At 43.0% G+C, this 20,734-nt stretch overlaps 1 long non-coding RNA gene across 1 annotated transcript in view; it reads right to left on the bottom strand.

The window, feature by feature from the left end:
* LOC105511100 overlaps positions 1 to 1,540 on the bottom strand; it is a 17,290-nt gene extending 15,750 nt beyond the window's left edge. Inside the window, exons 1-2 of the long non-coding RNA XR_001001667.1 lie at positions 1,311 to 1,540; positions 697 to 831 (exon numbers count right to left, since the gene is read on the bottom strand). This is a non-coding gene — a long non-coding RNA (uncharacterized LOC105511100). The remainder of the gene's footprint in view (positions 1 to 696; positions 832 to 1,310) is intronic.
* Positions 1,541 to 20,734: the final 19,194 nt, after the last annotated feature.

Raw genomic sequence — 20,734 nt, 5'->3', positions numbered from 1 at the left:
AAAAAAAAAAAAAAAAAAACTTTATAAGAACACATAACATGAGGGCCACCTTCTTAGCAAAATTGTAAGTGCACAATACAGTATTATTGACCATAGGTAAAGTGTTGTACAGCAGATCTCTAGAGCTCATTCATCTTGCTTAACTAAACCTGCATGCCCATTGATTAACAACTGTTCATCTCCCACTCCACCTAGCTCCCGGCAACCACCATTCCACTCTTTGATTCTATGAATTTGGCAATTTTAGGTACCTTACATAAGTGGAATCATGCAGTTTTGTCTTTCTCTGACTGGTTTATTTCATTTAGTATAATGTCCTCAAGATTCATCCATGTTGTCACATATTTTAAAGTTTCTTTTTTAAGGCTAAGTAATATTGTGGTGTGTGTGTGTGTGTGTGTGTGTGTGTGTGTGTGTGTTCCACATTTTCTTTATCCTTTCATCTGTTGTTGGATATTTAGTTTGTTTCTACATCTTGGCTATTGTGAATAGTGCTGCAATGAACATGGGAGTGCTAATATCTCTTCAAGATCCTCGTTTCAATTCTTTTGGTTAAATACCCTGTGGGATTGCTGGATCATATGGTAATTCTATTTTTAATTTTTTGAGGAACCTCCATACTGTTTTCCATAGCAGCTGCACCATTTGGCATTCCCACCAACAGCGTGCAGGGCTCCAACTTTCCCACATCCTTGCCTGAATCTCTTTGTGGATTCCGGAGTGACAGTGTCTCAGGATCTTGGCAGGGAAGGACCATCACCTCCTCATAATCCGTGTCACTCTGGAGGGCTGAGCACACAGTTCTCCTTGTTTCCCTGTTTGCCAGCTTGCCTTGTGGATAAATGCAGAGAAGGATTCAGGATTGGAGGGAAGGGTGAATGCACGGCCCTACAGAGCATGTCTAAAAGCATTTGTCAAAAAAAGAGTTAATGACTGCTTCTCTGCGGGAAGCCCTAAAGAAATGAGTGTTCTGAAGTGTAGAACATTCGCTTTTACGGTAGGTGGTGTTATTGTTACATGTTCATACAGACAGTGCTAATTAACAATCCTAAAGGCCACATCATTAAATTATTTCTCCACTAAAAACCCTGTGATGTTTAACGCGTCCCAGCAATTCAATTATATCTAAAACACTAGCCTGAACGGCAGGCACTATTCTGTGGCTGACAAAGTGCAAGTTGCTCTTAAGAACAGGTGAAGCTTAACAAGGAAAGAACATCATCTGACAAACCACCTCCCTGCTCTTCTCCCTAACATACACCCTAAGAACAAAAACAATAATAGTCCAAGAAAATTAAAGTGGGTCTTACCTTTGCTAGGCCAGTGATGAAATATAGGCTCTACCAAATTTTCTGTGAAGAATCTGGCACAACTGTCTTAAAAGATTTCATCCAAAATAATCAAATCAGTGCCCTCAGATCTATTTAAGGTCCATTGGGTTTCACTGTTTTATTCTCTGGATCCTACCACCCATCCTTTGTCATTTCTAACCATTGCAAATTGCATTTTGGGTTTGAACTTGGGGTGACTTCATGGCTTTGGTCTGGGTTTTTCCTGGATGTGTATCACAGTCAGCAGAGAGCACTTTGAAGAGCACACAAAGCCTCTTTGTCTCCCACTCAGTGAAATATCTCAAGTACAGAGCGCAGTGCAAAAGGGCTTCGTTCCAGCTTAAACACACACACACACACACACAAAGAAGCTCTTGCCCTTCCCTGCCGCCCCCAGCCGCTGTGGTGAGACAGTCTCTGCACAGGCACAGGACTCAGTGCAACCGGCCAAGTGGCCTCAGTCCTCTGGACAAGGCTTGGCAGGCAGCACCATGACAGAACCTCCTGCTGGGAAGGTGCTGGTGCCGAGACTGCATCTGGGAGCAGCACATATGTGATTCCACTAGTTTTTACACAAAGAGGCAGACTATGCCAGTGGCCAGCTGGCCAGCTGGGCACTCATCTGCAACCTTAGAAGCAGGAGTGGGGGAGCAATCCACTGATCCTTTTGTCATGGTCTTCCCAAGTACCCAGTTTCCACACAAACCATTTCCTCATCACTCTCCTCCCTAACACTATCCCAACAGTACCCTCGAGGAGGCCCCACTCAGCTCTATGAGGACAGGGGATCTGTATCTCCTTAGCTCCATTCCACAAAGCACACTGCCTTACATGGAACACACTCTCAGTAAAGGTTTCTTGGATGGAAAGATGAGTGAACAGAAAGACAGATGGATGATGGGTGGGTAGATGAGTGTGTGCATGAATGGGTGTGTGTATGGATGGGTGTGTGCATGAGTGAGTGGGTGGATAGAAGAATCTTATAGACCATTGTTCGGATCCTGGCTCAAACATTTTCTTTTTGTGAGATCTTGGGAAAATTACGAAAACTAAGATACTACAAAACTAAGCCTTTTGGTTTTTTATCTATGCAAAGGATGATAGCAGTGACTGTGGAGATTGAGAAAATTTAGTGAGCACCTCAGAGTAGGTGCTCAATACATATTCATGGTTTTTACCCAGAAACAGTTGATAGATTATCAAGTCCCTTGCTTCTGTAGAAGGTCTTTCCTATCACTGTCACATTCATTGCTCACTTGCATTTCTCCCAAAGGGATGGCAGAGGAAAGGTAATAAAGAGTACTTAGACTGGAGTGAGGACTACAAGAGGGAGCACCAGTATGGACTGGGGATGCAGGGTTTCTAATTTATCTAGCCCAGAAAAATTCAGACAGGCATCGTTTGGAGAAGACCTGGGTTCCAGTCAAGGCCCTGCCCCCAACTAGCTGGATAAACATGGCATGATCACCTCTCCCTTGTGGTCCTAGATTTCCTCTATGAGATAAAGTCATATGATTGCAGGAATGCTGAAGTCCCTTCAACTCCCAAGTCTGTGATTCTAACCTTCGAGATCCACTTAACATCTTACCTCCTTACTGAAGCCTGTCCTGACCATTCCTGCTGACAATAAGTTCTCCCTCTTCTCAGAATCTGTGACTCTTGTCCGTGCTATGTGTCTGGAAATTAGATCACTTCATGGCCTTGTAATGACGATGATTGCAAATACTCAAATCATACTAACTGGAGGACCAGGGATTATTCTTAGCTACACACGTATAGACACACACTTGAACATATGCATGCACATACACACACATACACACATAATCATTACATTCTCATAATACCTCTCTATGAAGTGAGCAATAGCAAAATCTCATTTTACAGATGAAAAGCTGATACACACACACACACACAAAAACTTACCCAAGACCAAACAGTTTTAAGCACTTGGCCAAGTATTTGAACCCAAGCAGGCATGACCTGCTGTTACCAGGCTATCATAGGTCTCCTTGTTATTCAGCATCTCACTCCTCTCCCCAGTAGTTTCCCCGAGCATAGGGGCAGTGGGGTGCTGTGGCTAAGTCAGAGGCCTCCATGTCTAGACTGCCTGTATGTGAACCCCAAATCTATTTCACTGCTTTGTATCTCTATTTTCCTACACATAAAACAAGAGTAAAAAGTGTACTCCCTCGTAGGGTTGTTAAGATAATTAAATTAGTTACTCTAAGTAAAGCATTTAGAGCAGATATGTGCTATTATTGGGTGTAGGAGCCCAGTCTAAAGCATCTCTGTACTCCCTATGCCTCATACATAGGGAATGCTTTTGAGTTGATTCAGTCAAGAACATGGGAGGAGGAGTCAAACAGACCAAGTCCAGTCCTAGCTCAACCACAGATTAACTTTATGACCTTGAGCATGTCAGTTAACTTCTGAGTCTCAGTTTTCTCATTTATAAAATGGGAATCACACATGCTGCCCAGTGAAACCCACAAAGCTGTGCTACTCAATTCAACAAGATATATGTGTGCACAGTGCATCAACTATTAGATAAGTGGAAGGGTTTGTAACTAGTTTAGTCTGGATGAAACCACCGCCTGAGGATATCTGAAGGTCTCTGCTCGAGGGCTGTGGTCACCCTACTTCAAAAGCAGAAGGGACAGTTCCCTTCCAAGGGGCCCTATTTGTAGAACTCCTGTTAAGCCAGATAATGTTATCACAAAAGCATGTCACAGAGAGGCCCTCCTGATCTTATCAAACTGGAGAAACCACCCTTCCACGCCCAATATGGGACAAGTCATGAGTTTTCAGCTGTGTATGGCTTTGTTCCAAGGCACCCGAAGAGTTTTGCCTGCAATGACATATAGGTGCCCATTCGGTTTGTTGAAACTTAGGAAGAAATTGATGTTATAGACCAGAAAATATAATGAAAGGGGCATTTTTTTTAGCTGTTTGTTATTTCCCTTTGGAGTTAGACACATTTACGTTTCGATGGCAATTTAATCACTTACAAGTTATATGACCTATTTAATTTATCTCAGCCTCACCTAGGACATTTGTGAAGATTAGAGACATAGCACAGCTTCTGGCACATGAGAAATGTTCAGTGAATTTATTAGTCACTGCTGTTATCATTTCCCTCTTTATAGACTCCCAAGTTACATCGTTTCAGCCTGAACGCATGGACCCAAGAGCCCTCAAGCTCTGTCTTGCCTGTTCCTTCAACACATTGTTGAACTCTCCATGGTCTGAACTTTTCCTGACTCCTGCCAACAAACACTCCTTTGTCCCCCTCCCCATCAGACAGACCAGTGCCTGCTGAGACATGTGCCTCCTGATATGTTTCCCCATCCAGGTAACATTTGCTAAAAGACACTAACAACGGCTCTGAAAGACGCTAATTATGATCATTCCACATCATATTGCTCCTGAATGCTTGCTTCCTAACTCATAAAGTAGGATGCTAACATACATCTCATGGGCTTATCCTGATAATTAAAGAAGATCCTGCATCAGTTAGCTTTTGGAGCCTAACGTATCATCCCAAAACTTAGTGATTTATAATTTAAAAAAAAAACATTTATTTAACTCACAGTCCTGTGGGTTTGTGATTTGGGCTGGTCTCAGCTGTGCAGTTCTTCTGCTGAGTTCTTGATGCCTGGGCTCAGACCTCACACAACATTATGCTCACTACAGTCAACTGGTCAAAACAAATCACAAGGCCAGCCCAGAATCAAGGAGGGGGGAAACAGACTCTGCCTCTTGATAAGAATTGGTTTAAACGATTGTGGCAATTTTTGCATTCCACCATAAGCAATAAATCTAAATAACCTGCTCCTCAAACTAATTTATTTGATTTCTATCATATTTTTGGTTCAGAAATCCTTGCAGGGTCTTTTATATGGAACTAGAAAACATTTGTTGAGCCTCTACTATGAGGACAGAATTGCGCTAGGTATTAGGGAGGAAGGAAGGATTTAAGACATGTTTATGACAAAATCTCTGTCCTCAAGGTGCTTATAATCTCATTGGGGGAAAATGTACATGCACAAAGATCAATTTTAAGGCTAGAGTAAAATATCAGTTTAAGGCAATAGTACAATAGCTGTCACATGTTATAGCATGTATGATAGAGCAGGTATGATTAATTGCTAAGTCTATTGCACAGTCACTCTCTCCTAAATCAGAGCAGTGCAGGGGGAGATAGGTAGAGTCTGGGGTGGTCAGGGAAGGCTTGTCAAAGGAAAGAGGATTTAAGATGAGTCTTGAAAGATGGTTTGGTCCAAAGCACCAAACACAAATGTCTCCCTGACATCCACTTTCTAGTCTTTCTATTCAGTTTCCCTGTTAGGGGCTCTTCTTTCAGAAAAGACTCCCTATAGTCATAACTTGCATGATTAAGCTCTATTTCCAAATGTTGTAGGGAAAAATCAGGGAGATTCAAATCCTGGGAGCCATATGTCAAAGGGAAGATGATAGACAGAATGGTACAGTAGAAAAATTGGGGACTAAAAATTATGGGTGTTTTTAGTCCCCAAAGCTGACAGTGTTTGTTTGCTTTTCTTCGGTGGGATTCCATTTGTTTATCTTTTATCTTGAATGGGGATTCTTCCTGTAGCAGTACATGGAACATTACAGAGAATGTGAAGGTAATGCTTCTGGCATATAGCAGACAATAACTACAATGTAGTTCCCTGTCTCTCATGCCCCTCCACTGCCTTTGCCGTCTAGCTCAAATTTATTTAGTAAATGTTCCATTCACCCTAACACTTAGCAATTGCTTCAGCATTAGGCCTTCACTGTTGTAGTCATGCGGCAAATCTCATTCCAGAAGATCTCAATGCAGCCCCTGGCACAAGTAAAGTGCTCAGGAAATATTTGTTTAAATGGCTTTCAGTCCCTGGAACTCATCACGTCCTCTCATACCTCTGGGCACTGGCCCCTGTTGCTCTATCTGCCCGAAATAAGCCCCCTTTCTGCTTTCCATCCACCAACCTAGCTAAGTCCCATTCCTTTCTTATTATTCACCTCGGGCATCTTTCCTCTAGGAAGATTTTTCTGCCCCTGTCCTCCACCCACCCCCACCCTGGGTTTAGGTATCCCTCCTCATTGTTCCTTCAGAAGAAGTACAGGGAAAAGCGTAGCATTTCAGAAAATGGTTATGGAATGGATGGACTGAGGGATGGATAAGTGGATGGATACATACAGGGATAGATGGAGGGAAGGATGGTTCAGTGAGATACCCCAATCAAGAAATCATCTTGCCAAAAGTTCATTTCACATTTTGGGGCAAGTATAAAATGCCTCCTGTGAAGCTTGAATTTTTCAGATCAGACATGGAAGCTAAACTTTCTACAAATATGTGAGAGTTGATAATTAAGGATCCGTTTCGTAAAATAATAGACCTAACATGGAAAATTCCAGCTCAGCACACACACACTTAATACTCACCAGAAACAGCAGGTAAGCAACTTAATTAGAAAGAGCCCCAATTAATGCATGAAGCCAAGGAACAAAAGCCATTCCTCTGGAAGTTTTCAGGGGCAAATGTAAGACAAGGTCCTTAGAGACAAGATTCCGTACCAACTGTCAGACTCAGTAAGCACAAGACCGCCAACTTGACATGTTGGGGAGAGAATGTTTCTGTTCACGAAAACTGAAGTTAGTTACTCTTAGATTCCTAACATAAATCATTTTCATCCTGCCAAAGACTTCAGCTAGCAATGGGACTAGGAGACCTCAGCTCTCAGCTTCCAAATGTCCGCTTTCTCTCTCACCATTCACAAAACCCTCACCACCCCTCTTCCTCACTTCATCATGCAATATTTCCCAAGTGTTTCGAGGTCACAGAAAAATAAACACTGTTTACTTAATTTGGAACACCATGAAATTTTTCTTTAAAAAAAGCAAAGCAATTTATTCAAATATTAAAGCTAGGAAGAACATAATATGTGAATTTAATAAAAGAAACTATATAACATCAGTGTGTAATACTTTAAATGAAAGTGTCAAACAAAAGAGAAAGTGCTGATCTCTTCTTCCATATGTCCTCCCTTTAAAAAAAAGTTTTTAGATTTTTTAGGGACAAGGCCTTGCTACATTGTCCAGGCCAATCTCAATATCTCCTGGCCTCAAGTGATCCTCCTGCATTATCCTCTCAAAGTGCTGAGATTACAGGCATCAGCCACCATGCCTGGCCTATTTCCTCCCTTTCCTTCTTCATCCATGCCACAAATGTTTACTGATTATTATGTGCCAAGCTGTCTGCTAGGTCCTCCATGTAAAATGGAGTAGGGCACAATTGTTTCCCACAATCTAGAGGAGACACTGGCATGTAATTCACAGTTACTCTACAGTGTGAGAGTGCAAGGAGATAGAGCCAAAGTCTAGCGGGGGTACAGAAAAGAAACATCCAAATCAGTCTGATGAATCACAAAAGGTTTCCCAGAGAAAACAACATCTGAAGGATGAAGGAGAATTTAAGGATAAGAGGGGTTTGCCGGGGGAAAAAAAAAAGGAATGATTTCCACACACAACTAGAATGGTGTACACAAAAGTAGAGCAATGGATCAGCCTCAGAGAACCCCGGGTCATTCACTATTACTGGAGGAATGAGGAGATGAAGCAGAAGAGAACAAAAGAGTCAGATCAGGAAGTGTCTTGTGTGCAAAGCTGAATTTGTACTCAAAAGCTATGCGAACTACTAAAGGGTTGTAAGCAAACAGTACCATAATCCAGCTTGCATTTAGAAAAATGTTTCTGTCCTACTGTGAGTGATGGATAGTCGGGAAGTGAGACTGGAGGCAAAAAGACCACCTAGAAAAATGTTGGAGGAAACTTGGTGAGAAGTGATGAAGGCCTGATGGACCAAGGCACTGGCCATAGGAAGTATGGCTGAGGGCTGAGAGTCTTTTACCTTTGGATGGGACCATGTATTTTGGATGAAACTTCCCAACAAAAAATACATTGTGGCAACCAGCATTACCTTTGGTTTCCTTTGCATTTCTTTTATATTTGCTTTCCATAAGTAGCTGGTTTGGGAAAAATGCATCTTTAGCAATCATTGTGGTCAGGAGCCCTACATTCTTGTCCTATCTCAATCACTTATCAGCTGTGCATCTTCAGGTGAGTCACTCATTCTCTCTGAGACTCAGTATTTTAATTTATAAATTTGATCACAAATTTTACCTCTTAGCTTTGCATAATGATTAAATAGAGGAATGTATACTATTACATACTATTATAATGTAATATATATTACATATAATAATGTAATATATATACATTATAATATATATAATATATATACATTATAATAATGTAATATATTATTGTTTAGCCAAACATGTTGCAAAAATGAAGTAAAACATCACATACTGTATAATATTAGGAATATTTTGGATGCAAATGACAGAAAATTCCACCGGCCCTGGCTCAAACTAGATAAAGGAATATATTGGAAAGTCTGTGAGCAGATTTGGCTTCAGTCACAGCTTGACCCAGGCTCAGATAATGTGTCCAGGATCCAAATCTTGACTCAGCTCTTCCGGTAATGGCCCCATTCTCAGACCCACACTGTAGGCTCCTCACTGCCCCAGCAGCTGCAGATACACATCACACTACACCGTACTGTCTCTTCCAGTAGGTTCTTCCATAAGCCTGGGACCACCACTCTCTCTCTCTCACTGGCCTGAACTGGAACATATGGTCATTCCTATGACCAGAAAATAAAATTCATATATTGCCTTATGCCTATGTCAAGTGCTCGGCCCCTGGGACATATGAAAGTACAAGACTGAGAGTGAGGGAGTGGCAGTTCTCCCAAAGTAAAAGTAAGGTACTGTTGTCAAAAGCTAAGGGAAGACACCTTGGGTGCAAAGCGGTCTACAGGTGTCCCTTATGCACACTCTCACAGTCAGGGTGCCACTCAAAGCCTCTTGCTGCTAATCAGCAGGATGGGGATTACCCGATCTTGCTGTTGTTGCCATCGTTTTGAGATGAGCTGGCCCTTCTTTCCACTTATGTCATAATCGTAAAATGGTTATTTATTGTCAGGCTTTGAAGTATTCTTCTGAATGCTCTCTTAGCACCTATGAGCTATTCAAGGATGACTAGGATTCTGCAGGACTCATTTAAGAAGCACTTCTAGAGGTAAGATGGGGCAGAGGGCAAGTGAGAGCTTCTAGCAACAAAGAGAGGGCCTAATGGGCAGGAATCAGATAAAAGAATCTGACAGTAATCAATAGTAATTGTATTTATAAGAGGCATCCTCTTCCTCCCTGGAAAGTACCTGCTAGCCCCTGGGGAATTACCCATCTCTATAAGCTTTAAATCATTTCACCAATCTTTTACATCCAGCCACCTTGAGTAGACCCCAGGAGTCAGTTGCCACTTTGTACTCCATCAGAATGTGTCCAAGGGCAGGGAAACACACAAATCCAAAAAACTATGTGGCCATCAGAAACACAGAGGCAGCCATCAAAAACAGAGAAGTTGGTACCTGTCAGTTCTTTGCAAGAGAGCAGAGAGGGGGTGAAGCTTGTCCTGCCCTGGAGGTGGCGACACTCACACACAGGGGGCCCCCTTAAAGGCTAGATCTCAGTATCAGTTTCCTTTAACTTTATTCTTGGATATGTTTATAGTTTACTCCTCTATTGCAAAGCAAGCTCCTTAGGGGTAGAGGCCATGTCTTTTTCATCCCGAACCCCAAAACTTGCCACTATCCCTGGCCCAAATAGGCATTTCATGAATGTGTCCAGAATCAATGAATTCACTTTGCTAGGCACGGGCAAATACAAAGATCTAAAAAATAGCTTTGTACTTACAGGTCTTAGAGCCTTGTAGGGTAGAAAATGAGAACATAGCTGATTTGAAAGAGCTAAATTGAGAGCTGATTTGAAAACACTAAATCAAATCCATTACCTTATTTGACTCTCAGGACACCCCCGTGATGTTGGCACAGCAGATCTGTTAGCTCCATTTTACAGACATGAGATCAGTTACTTGGGATGCAAAGAACAGAAATACTCCACCAAAGTCTCATAGCTTAGTGACAGAGCCTGGACCTGGTCACTCGACTCCCAGGTCTGGGTTCTTCCCATAACATTTTTGCAGCATTGCAGAAGATTCGAAGCAGGGATGATCAGCTATCAATATCAAAAACAGTGAAATGAACCTCGTTGCTAAACTTTTTCTTTTCTTTTTCTTTTTTTGTGAAACAGAGTCTTGCTCTGTTGCCCAGGCTAGAGTGCAGTGGCACGATCTCGGCTCACTGCAAGCTCTGCCTCCCAGGTTCATGCTATTCTCTGGCGTCAGCCTCCCGAGTAGCTGGAACTACAGGTGCCCACCACCACACCTGGCTAATTTTTTGTATTTTTAGTAGATATGGGGTTTCACCGTGTTAGCCAGGATGGTCTCGATCTCCTGACCTTGTGATCCGCCAGCCTTGGCCTCCCAAAGTGCTGGGATTACAGGCGTGAGCCACCACATCCAGCCTAAACTTAATATTTTTCTAATGATCAGCCTTGTATTATTGAAAGTGCTTTCTTAGCCATTCTCTCCTCTGATAACCACATCAAATTTGTGTAGCTCTTTTATAGATAAAACAATAGAGACAGGATTGAAGTGTCTAGAGTATACACTGAATTGTAAAACTAGTCAGCAACTAAGTTAAAACTAGAATCTAAGACCTGAAGTACCACTCCCACTTTGCCTCCTCTTTGGCCTTAAAATATGAGAGTTGGCCGGGCACAGTGGCTCACACGTGTAATCCCAGCAGTTTGGGAGGCCAAGGCGGGCAGATCACCTGAGGTCAGGAGTTCGAGACCAGCCTGACCAACATGGTAAAACCCCTGTCTCTACTAAAAAGACAAAAATTAGCCGGGCAAGGTGGCAGGTGCCTGTAGTCTCAGTTACTCAGGAGACTGAGGCAGGAGAATGGTGTGAACCCGGGAGGCGGAGGTTGCAGTGAGCCAAGATCGCACCACCGCACTTCAGCCTGGGCAACAGTGTGATACTCCATCTCAAAAAAAAAAAAAAAAAAAAAAAAATGAGAGTCACAGAATCCTGAGATCATAGGAATGGAGGAAACCCTCCTATTCCTTGCAGAATCCCCTTGTCCATCTTCTTGCTCACCTCCAGTGAGAACATATTATTTACCACACTGGAATGCAGGCCATCCATTCTTGGAAATCCCTATCAGTCTTTTCATCAGTAACAAATCAAACTGGCTTCCTGTCATTGCCCTGCATTGGTTCAATTTCATTCACTTTAAGTTTATTAGGTACCTGCCATGTGCCAAGGACCCCCACAGATAGGTATTACTATGCCCATTTTGGAAACTGGGCCTTTGAGAGCTTACAAAATTTACCTAAGGTCACAGCGGGGAAGAGGCAAGACCAGATCTTCTGTTTTCAAATACTATGCTATCTGTGGCTTGCACTTAAGAGTCACACAAATGGAAATGCAACCCTTCCTCCAGATAGAGCGAATAAGGCCAGTTCTGCAGACATGGCTCCCTGTATGCCACTATCCTGTTTTATAAGTCAGTAAATGTTCAGGAGCTCCCAATCCAATGTATGAGGTTAATTAATAATATGTAAAAGTTTATAGTTTATACAGCATAATCTCATAAACATTTATTAGTATGCTAATAGAGAGTAATGGCCATGTGAGCATAAAATCAGACAGGGGGCTGATGTGATACAGCAAAAGAGCTGTCAGAAAATCCATAATACTCTTTTTAAACAGCAATAGTATTACAGGCATGATCTCCCTACAGACTTTTTCCTGGTTGCACTTCTGGATGACCATGAGAGGGCTGAAAAGATGTTGGACTTGGAATCTGGAAAGCTGGGTTCTCATCCTGGCTCTACCCTTAAAGAAAATAAAAGAGGGGGCAGGTATTGACATTTATTGAAACCTGCTCTGTTCCAATGCTCTGCTAGGCACTTTTCCAGTGATTTCTCCATCTGTTCTACCTGGGTAGGCTTAGGCAATCACCTGGCATATAATGCATATTCAAATATATTTATTCAATTATGCTGACTTGAAATGAAATCACTCTCCCTCTCTGGGCCTCAGCTTTCTCACTCAATCTCTAAGGCTCTTCATGTACTGCTCTCCTGATTTCCAGAAAATCTTCCACCATCTTTTCCAAATATATCAGGTCAGTGACATAAAATTTAAATCATCCCACTGTCTTGAAGTTAATTACATGGCAGTGTTGTGCAAGAGCGACTGGATCCTTATCTTCCCACTTCCCCCAGTGGCCAAGAGACAGGACACCTGGATTTCATCATTCACTGCCATCAGTAACAGAGGGGGAAGTCATTTGACATAATGCACTTCAGTCAGTTTCCTCATCAGAAACACTGGGATTATAAAGCTCTTGTGACCTGAGATACACAGGAGTTTCTTTGTTTGTTTGTTTGTTTTGAGACGGAGTCTCACTCTGTCACCAGGTTGGAGTGCAGTGGCACAATCTTGACTCACTGCAACCTCCAACTCCCTGGTTTGAGCGATTCTCCTCCCTCAGCCTCCTGAGTAGCTGGGACGACAGGCACGCACCACCACGCCCAGCTAATTTTTGTATTTTTACTAGAGATAGGGTTTCACCATGTTGGTCAGGCTGGTCTCGAACTCCTGACCTCGTGATCCACCCGCCTCGGCCTCCCAAAGTGCTGGGGTCACAGGCATGAGCCATAACAGCTGGCCTTCATGGGAGTATTTTAAAACACACACTATGCATTTTTCTCTCTGCGCAACTGCTTATTGAGTATCAACTGTAAGCAAGCTCTCAGGCTGGGACATCGGGGATACAAAGATTACTAAGACCCAGTTTCTGCATGTAAGAAGCTCATAATGTATGTGTGATGGAAAGTGAAGGGTAAGAAGTAATCCTTAAACAAATAAAGTTATAAAGTTCTATGAAGAGAAAGAGCAATTAATTATATTTAGATGGGACTTTTTTCATAGGATGCTTCATTAAAGAGAAGGATTACATTTTTAACTTAGCTATAAAAAATGAGCAGATAATTTTGCAGCTTGCTTTTTTCCACATATTATGTTTATAATGCAAGTAGATCTTATTTATTTTAACTACCATATAGTATCTCATTTTATTAAACTACAACTTATCTTTATTGGTCTACTAAGGGGCAATTAAGTTGTTACCACTTTTACATTATTAGATTGATTATCCACGTACATGTTTCGGACACATGCAAGATCTTTTGTTGGCATGAACAACCACAGGTGGAATTACTGGTGTATGTTTCTTGTCGGGCATTGCCAAATTCTTCCCCACAAGATATGGGCTGATTAGCACCACTATACAAAATATAAGGACACATAAACAATGCTATGTATTGCTTGTGACTATATTTAAATACAGTAAAAGTGCATTGGCAATGGTTACATCCTGATTCGCCTCTGGAGAGGGAAAAGGGAAAAGGGCCTTAGCAAATATCAACAACTCTTAAAGCTGAGTGATGGCTATATAAGTTTCTGGTAAACATTTTCTGTACTTTTCTGGAAAGTTTAAAAGAGCTCAAAATTAATCCGGTTTAAACTAGAAGATTCATATCAGGGAGAAATGGGGAGGAGTAGGTCCTCCAGGCTGAGGGAACATCACCAGGAGCATAGAATTGTAAAAGCACCCCGTCTGAGGAGGGGCCCATAGCGTCGCTTTGACCCAGGATGCCTGGGTGCGAAAGAGAATAGGAAAGGCTAAGTAGGAAGCAGCCGTACCAAGGTCTCTGGACTGTATTCTGACATTCACAGGGAGCCACTGGAGCTATTCAAGGCCCGCAGGACTGTGTGCATCTTCCTGGCCTCTCACATTTATCTGGACACCGCAGACAAAGCGCACTGACAGCCCTCCACCCCTCTCCCTCTCCTCACAGACCTCCAAACCCCTAACAAGAAGCTGCAGGTCCAAGCTAGCGAGCCAGGCAGTCAGGAGGCCAGGGCCCCTCCATGGCAGTCCTTAGAGATAAGTCAGCTGAGAGGCACAGATGTGGAGAATGTACATTGTGTCATGCACAGGGGTGAGGATTGGGGGAGCTCTGAGCCAGTGCCATCCTAAATTCCATGAGAGTTCAAACAATCCCCAGAGCCAGCAAGAAGAAAATTGTCTCATAAAACTTCCCATTGATTTTAGCTGGATCCTTATAAATCCCGTGGGGCCAGATTGCTTTTAGCATGATTAATATCCCTGCCTTCCCCAGGCATGTCTGTTCTCTCTCTTTCTCTTCCTCTCCCTCTCTAACACGTGCACACTCACACCACACACTCACACACTTTCTGTCACACACACTCAGCCGTTCTGTCCATGGGGACATGTGCACACACAGACATGCATGGTTTCTGAGTGTGTGCTTCTCACACTCCTTAAACATAGGGTTAAACGCTTCCCTTGTCAGGAACCTTCGAGTCTGTTTCCTTTTGTAATGTGTTTTTCACACTTATCTCAAACCTGGCTAGGCTTTGCCTTATGACCAACATTTTCCCTTGAAAACACTCCGAGTTCACATAACCCAGAGCACGGGCCCTGCATCAATCACAGGGCCCGATGACTGGTGGGTCAGCTCCATGAACCAAAACAAGCCACTCAGCAACTTGTTCTCGGCACAGCTGGGGCTTCCCAGGGTTCACAGGAGGAGAAGATATCTCAGGTGAGTCCCCCATCCAGCAAAGTGTCAAGCTGGGGCTCGAGCCATGAGGGGGCTTCTCAGACTTATAAAGGAGCAAACACAGGTCTCTCCTTTGTCCAAGGAAAACACAAGGAATTGAGGAGAGGCAGGCTTCCCCAGTGCAGGGCAAACTCCAGATGAACTTACATGCAGAACACGGTCCCAGAGGATACAGTTTCCCAGCAGATGCAAGCCTTCAGGACTTGTTATTTTGGTGAGGAAATTAGTGTGTGTAATAAGAAGGGAAAACATCCTTAACAGTTCTTTTTCAAAGACACATGGCTTAGCACAGACATTAGCTCACATTTGCTATCATCCGGGAAATCCAGTCCTCAGTCGATGAGGGTTCACAGCCATCGCATGCTGCTGCCCCTCAAGCCTTCTCCCTCCCTGGCAGCTTCTCATCTACTCTTCCCATTCTAAGTCATCCTGTCAACCAAAATCTACCACAGATCAGATTTCAGCTGGTAAGAAAACTTTTGAGGAGGCAAAGCTATGCAGAGTTGACATGAGGATCCCTGGGCAGTAGAGACCAGTGGCTAGGAGAAGAACGGGCAACTGCTTGATGAGGTGGTGTTGAGACAAGGTTTCATGCATCTCTTGGCCCCATGGGAGATGTACGATTCCAAGCTCTGTCTCAGACCTTCACCTACCACCCAAGTGGCTCTGGGCTCTCCACTTCAGAGCTCCTACAGCTCATCACAAACCCCTACTGTCTTTCATAGTCTCCTGTTGTGTGTGAACCCTTTCTCCTCAGAGAGATTCTGTGGAATTTGAAAGAACAAACTCCATCTCACTTTCCCATCCTCCCTACAGCTTTTGGCACAGTGCAGGGTGCATGGTAAATGCCTGATACATCATTGGATTGATTGGAGCACTTTGAAAAGGAGGTGGGCACAACAAGACGGCCCTAAGATGTTTCCTTTGTCTCAAAGGCAGACAACCCAGGGTGGAACTCTATTGGGATCCTCCCCAATCGCTGTAGCTCAGATCCAAACATGGTGACACACAGTGGAGCCCTTCTGTGTATCAGCTGTGCCCTAAACAGGGTGCCATGGGGACAGCTTCAGGAATTTAAGGCACTCTCTTGTGTCTGTGTAGAGCAGGAACCTTGGGCATCAGCTGCAGTGGGTCACCTTTTACTAAATGAGTGACTTTGGGCTCACCAATCTCATTTCCAAGATAGGAATATGAACAGTCTGTACCTCATAGGGTTGTTGTGAAATGGGGTGATTGTTACATATACATCTGTTTAGAATAGTGGCTGGCATATTTATCTAATAATCAATATTTACCATGTGCCAGGCACTGCTCTAATTGCTGAAAATAGAGCAGTGAATGAAAACAACAAGCAAAAATCCACGTCCTCATGGAGCTAACAATCTAGTCACCCTAAACAAATATCAGTGGTCCTTATAATTATTTTACTTTTATTATTGCTATAGCATCACAATTTGTCTCCTCCACTGGCCTATATCTCCCAGGCTGGCAAAGTTCCAGACTCACTATGGACATTCAGTAAACAGCTTTTGAATAGGCAACAAATAGATGAATCCATAACTGTAACATTGCCATTTTCCTGTCAATCTCAAAATTATACTAGGCAACGTGTATTGAGCCCTGGTCTAGAGGACTGAATGTTCAGACTCAATTAATCTTCACAATAAGCCCACAGGCAGGTACTATCATTATCCCCATCAAGCAGATGAGGAAACTAAGACAGGCAGAAGTTAGAGACCTTGCTCAGGACCACCTGGCTGGGGTTCATGCCCCATTCCTTATGCCATCCAGCCTTTCAGCAGAACAGAGTAGGCCAGATTTTTTTTCTTTTTTGAGATGGAATCTCACTCTGTCACCCAGGTTGGAGTAATGCAGAGGCTGTATCTTGGCTCACTGCAACCTCTGCCTCCTAGGTCCAAGTGATTCTCTTGCCTCAGCCTCCCAAGTAGCTGGGACTGCAGGTGCACACCACCATACCCAGTTAATTTTTGTATTTTTAGTAGAGATGGTGTATCGCCATGATGGCCAGGCTGGTCTCAAACTCCTGACCTCAGGCAATCCACCCACCTTGGCCTTCCAAAGTGCTGGGATTACAGGTGTGAGCCACCGCACCCTGCCTGGAATAGGGCAGATTTTTAAAATGCACAGCAGACAATGTTCCCATGGCTGGAAAGAAATCAGTCACCACTTGGACAACTGCAGTCACTCCTAACTCACCTGCCTGACCTTGGTTCCATCCCAAACTCATCTTCAACTCACTTACACAAAGCAGTCAGCTGATCACCCTACATGGCAGGCCTGCAGGTGTGATCTAATTGCCTAGTCACTTGTCTACTTAAACAACCCCACCCCTATAAGTCCCTGCTGGCTTTAAAATTGTTCTTCAAATTTTGTTTTACTGCTATCCACGGTAAGAAATACATTTTATGTGGTAACCCAGTACATACAAATGTATATGCATAGAATTAAAACAAGGTGCAATCCCATCTCTACTAAAAATACAAAAATTAGCCAGGCGAGGTGGCATGCGCCTGTAATCCCAGCTACTGGGGAGGCTGAGACATGAGAATTGCTTGAATCCGGCAGGCAGAGGTTGCAGTGAGCAGAGATAGCACCCCTGCACTCCAGTCTGGGCAACAGAGCAAGACTCTGTCTCAAAAAAAAGAATGATAGTAACAACACTCAGCTTATATAGGACTAAATGATACTGTGCATATTAAATTCTTAGAGTATGCCTGGCTGCCTGGCTTATAGCAATGTACCATAATAAATATATAATATATATAATACATAAAATCATGCTTGCTAGCATCATTATTATTATTTTAAATAGAAATAACAGTAAACATGTATTAGTTTTCATTAAGATACTATAGTACCTGGCTCTGACTTAGCAAGTAAACTTACAGACATAGGACACGTGTCCACAGTCTGTAGCTACATGATTAAATTGACTATTTTAGAAATAAAGCCAACAGCATGCTTGAGGCAATTTTTAAAACAGATTCAGATCAATTGCCCTAAAGATCCCATTTGTCCCAAACCGCGTGTTAGAAGACAACTGTCCAACTGAAGAGCAGTTTCATCTCTGCTGGTATCTTAATGTACCCAGAGTCACAAACGTTAGCTTGCGACAGTCCTAACAGAGGTGTTCCTAATGATGTGGCTCAGCTTATTGGGGAGTGAGGTGGCTAGAGTCTCCCATTTGAAAGTCTGCTTTTGCATAAGCACAAGCAGTGGCTTTTTATTCTCCAGAACTCAAGATTATTCCCAAAAGGCAGACACCCAGGTTAACAGTCAAGCCCTACAAGATGCCAAGGCAGTCTATTAGGAAAAAGGAAAAATCCCAGGTCATAAGTCACCTGGAAGGCAGTTTAATTATAAAATGTGTGAAGCTGAGTTTTAAATGTGAAGGGTCACCCTGGCTGTTTCCTTGGACCTTTGGAGAAGCGTTAACTAGTTATCATTATATGAAATTTATGAATGCACCGAACCCAGGGCTATTTATTATTTCCTAGGCGCCTCTACAATTTCCAGTTACAAGGAGCTGGTGTGCACTGTTTAGACATTCCATTGCAGGCATCAGGCAAAAAAGCTTTAAATGCAAACATTTATAGCGATAGTCTGATCACCAAAAACTCTAACTTTGAGACATGTTCAGCGTCCTTAAGTAATTTTTAAACAGCCACTCTATCCTTCCTTCATGGTCTCCTTCCTACAGTCCAACATTCTAAGTCTTGTTTCTAGCTACACAACTGACACTCTCTCTCTCACTCTCTCTCTCTCTCAATTTCTCTCTTTTTTTCTCTCTCTCACCCCTACTCCATTTTGAAAAGACAATTATTGCTGATGGGGATTGCCTGGCACAAGACCCGTGGGTGTAGATTAGTCACTAAGTGTCCTGGGGAACTCCATCCCAACCAGACACCACTCCCTCCAGTTACAGTAGTGAGGATGGGATGACAGTCTTCGCTGTCATTCACCCTTTCTCTACCTGTCACGCTGTTCAGATTCCAAAAAAGGCATCTTGGCAGATGTTACCAGAAGTCTTTTTTTTTTTTTTTTTTTTGGTAAACTCACATTCAAATTTTTATTCTACAAATAGGCTGGGGACAGGGCAGCATAGAGAAAGGGGGAGTCTGGACCCAAGATGAATGGATGTTGGTCCTCCACCCTCAACCTGGTCACAGTCCAGTAAGGGACACACTGCTGTCCCAGTAGTTGCAGCCATTGTGTTTGTCTGAAGCCTGAGCAGCCTCCTATGCCACACTGGGAGAGCTGAACCAGGGGTGTGCTGGTCAGTGTTAAACGACCAGCTGTCCAGGGGAAAAGAAGCCCTAATTTGCAGCTCTTACCAATTTCCGTGATGTAAATGCTTCCCACTTGATCAATTTCAAGCTGCCAACATGACCTCACGGAACAGAAGAGATGTGCGATTAGCTAGCCGTTATATAGTACTCCTGCCACGCAGCCGCCATGGATGAAGTTACCTTGAGAGTATGGAACATGGTAAAATAAAATGAAATAAAATAATTTGGAGGCAATGATTTTTGTGTATTTATTAACTCTGTTTTAAACATATTTTATTTAATTGAGAATTGATACCATTTACTTTTTAATAGTGGCTTTGACAACCAGCTTACAAAATTTCTGTAGCTTTCAATAGATGACCCTCATGGGCAGTTGTAGCCCACTCCAGTGCACCACTGGGATGGCCTCACTTGGACAGAGGGCTGACCAGTGCAACAGTGTCAGAATAGGGACACCAGGGGGCAATTCAAGAGGCCAGATATGAACTGACAGCTTACTTGAAGCCATCTGGAATGGTAAGAAATACAGGACTAGGCCAAGCCAATATTTACAGAGAGCTGAAAGCCAGACGCATAGGAGATAAAGTCCTAACACCAAACCAAAAGAGCTGAAGGCAGACTTCACGAAGAAGGTGCAGATCAGAACAGGGTTGGGGCCAACTCCTGTTTAAAAAAAGAATAGGTCAGGAACCAGTGAGGAGGGGTTTGGAGTGTGTCACAGATACCCGTGAGACCTACACTGCTCACATGTATTACTGACTAATCATGATAATTGCTCAAGTTTATTGAGCACTTAATGTAGACCAGGTGTAGTTTTAAGAGCTATATGTAGTTGATGTCACTACTGATAGCTCCATTTTACAGATGCAACAGGCAGCCTAAACCCAGAGGAGACTGTGGTTGTACCTGCTATGCAGTACAGGTACATGTGTGTGTTAGATTGGTTTAAAATGTCATAGAGAAGGCAAACAATATATGAAGAAATACTTCAAAGTGGAATAAATACATGTTTCCCAGAAAATGCTCAAATAGTTGGTGCAAAATAATATGTGCATTTAGAGATATCACCACAATTGACTACAAAGAGAGGAAGAAAATTGTTAAGTTCAGCAATGGTTGATCTTACGTTTGGTGAACCAGATGCACTGTGAATACACGGGGAGGAAATACAAATATAGTCCCTGCCTTCTTGAAGGCCCAGTTTTTACCCCCTCTTTCTTATACCCAACCATTGGAACTGACACTAACAGCTATTCTTGCTTCCCGAATCTCCTTCCTCTAATCACAATGGCTTTGCTTCTTCTTTCCCCAAGACCAGCAACTGCAAATCAGCCCAAACTATGCCCAACCCCAGACCCTGGTCCAGTCCTTCTAGCCCAGCTTGAGCACAGCCCTGGGT

Source organism: Colobus angolensis, unplaced genomic scaffold, assembly GCF_000951035.1.
Source record: "Colobus angolensis palliatus isolate OR3802 unplaced genomic scaffold, Cang.pa_1.0 Scaffold102, whole genome shotgun sequence".
Classification (NCBI taxonomy): Eukaryota; Metazoa; Chordata; class Mammalia; order Primates; family Cercopithecidae; genus Colobus; species Colobus angolensis.
Note: the sequence above shows the minus strand (reverse complement) of the source record. Positions and strands in the feature narration are given on the sequence as shown.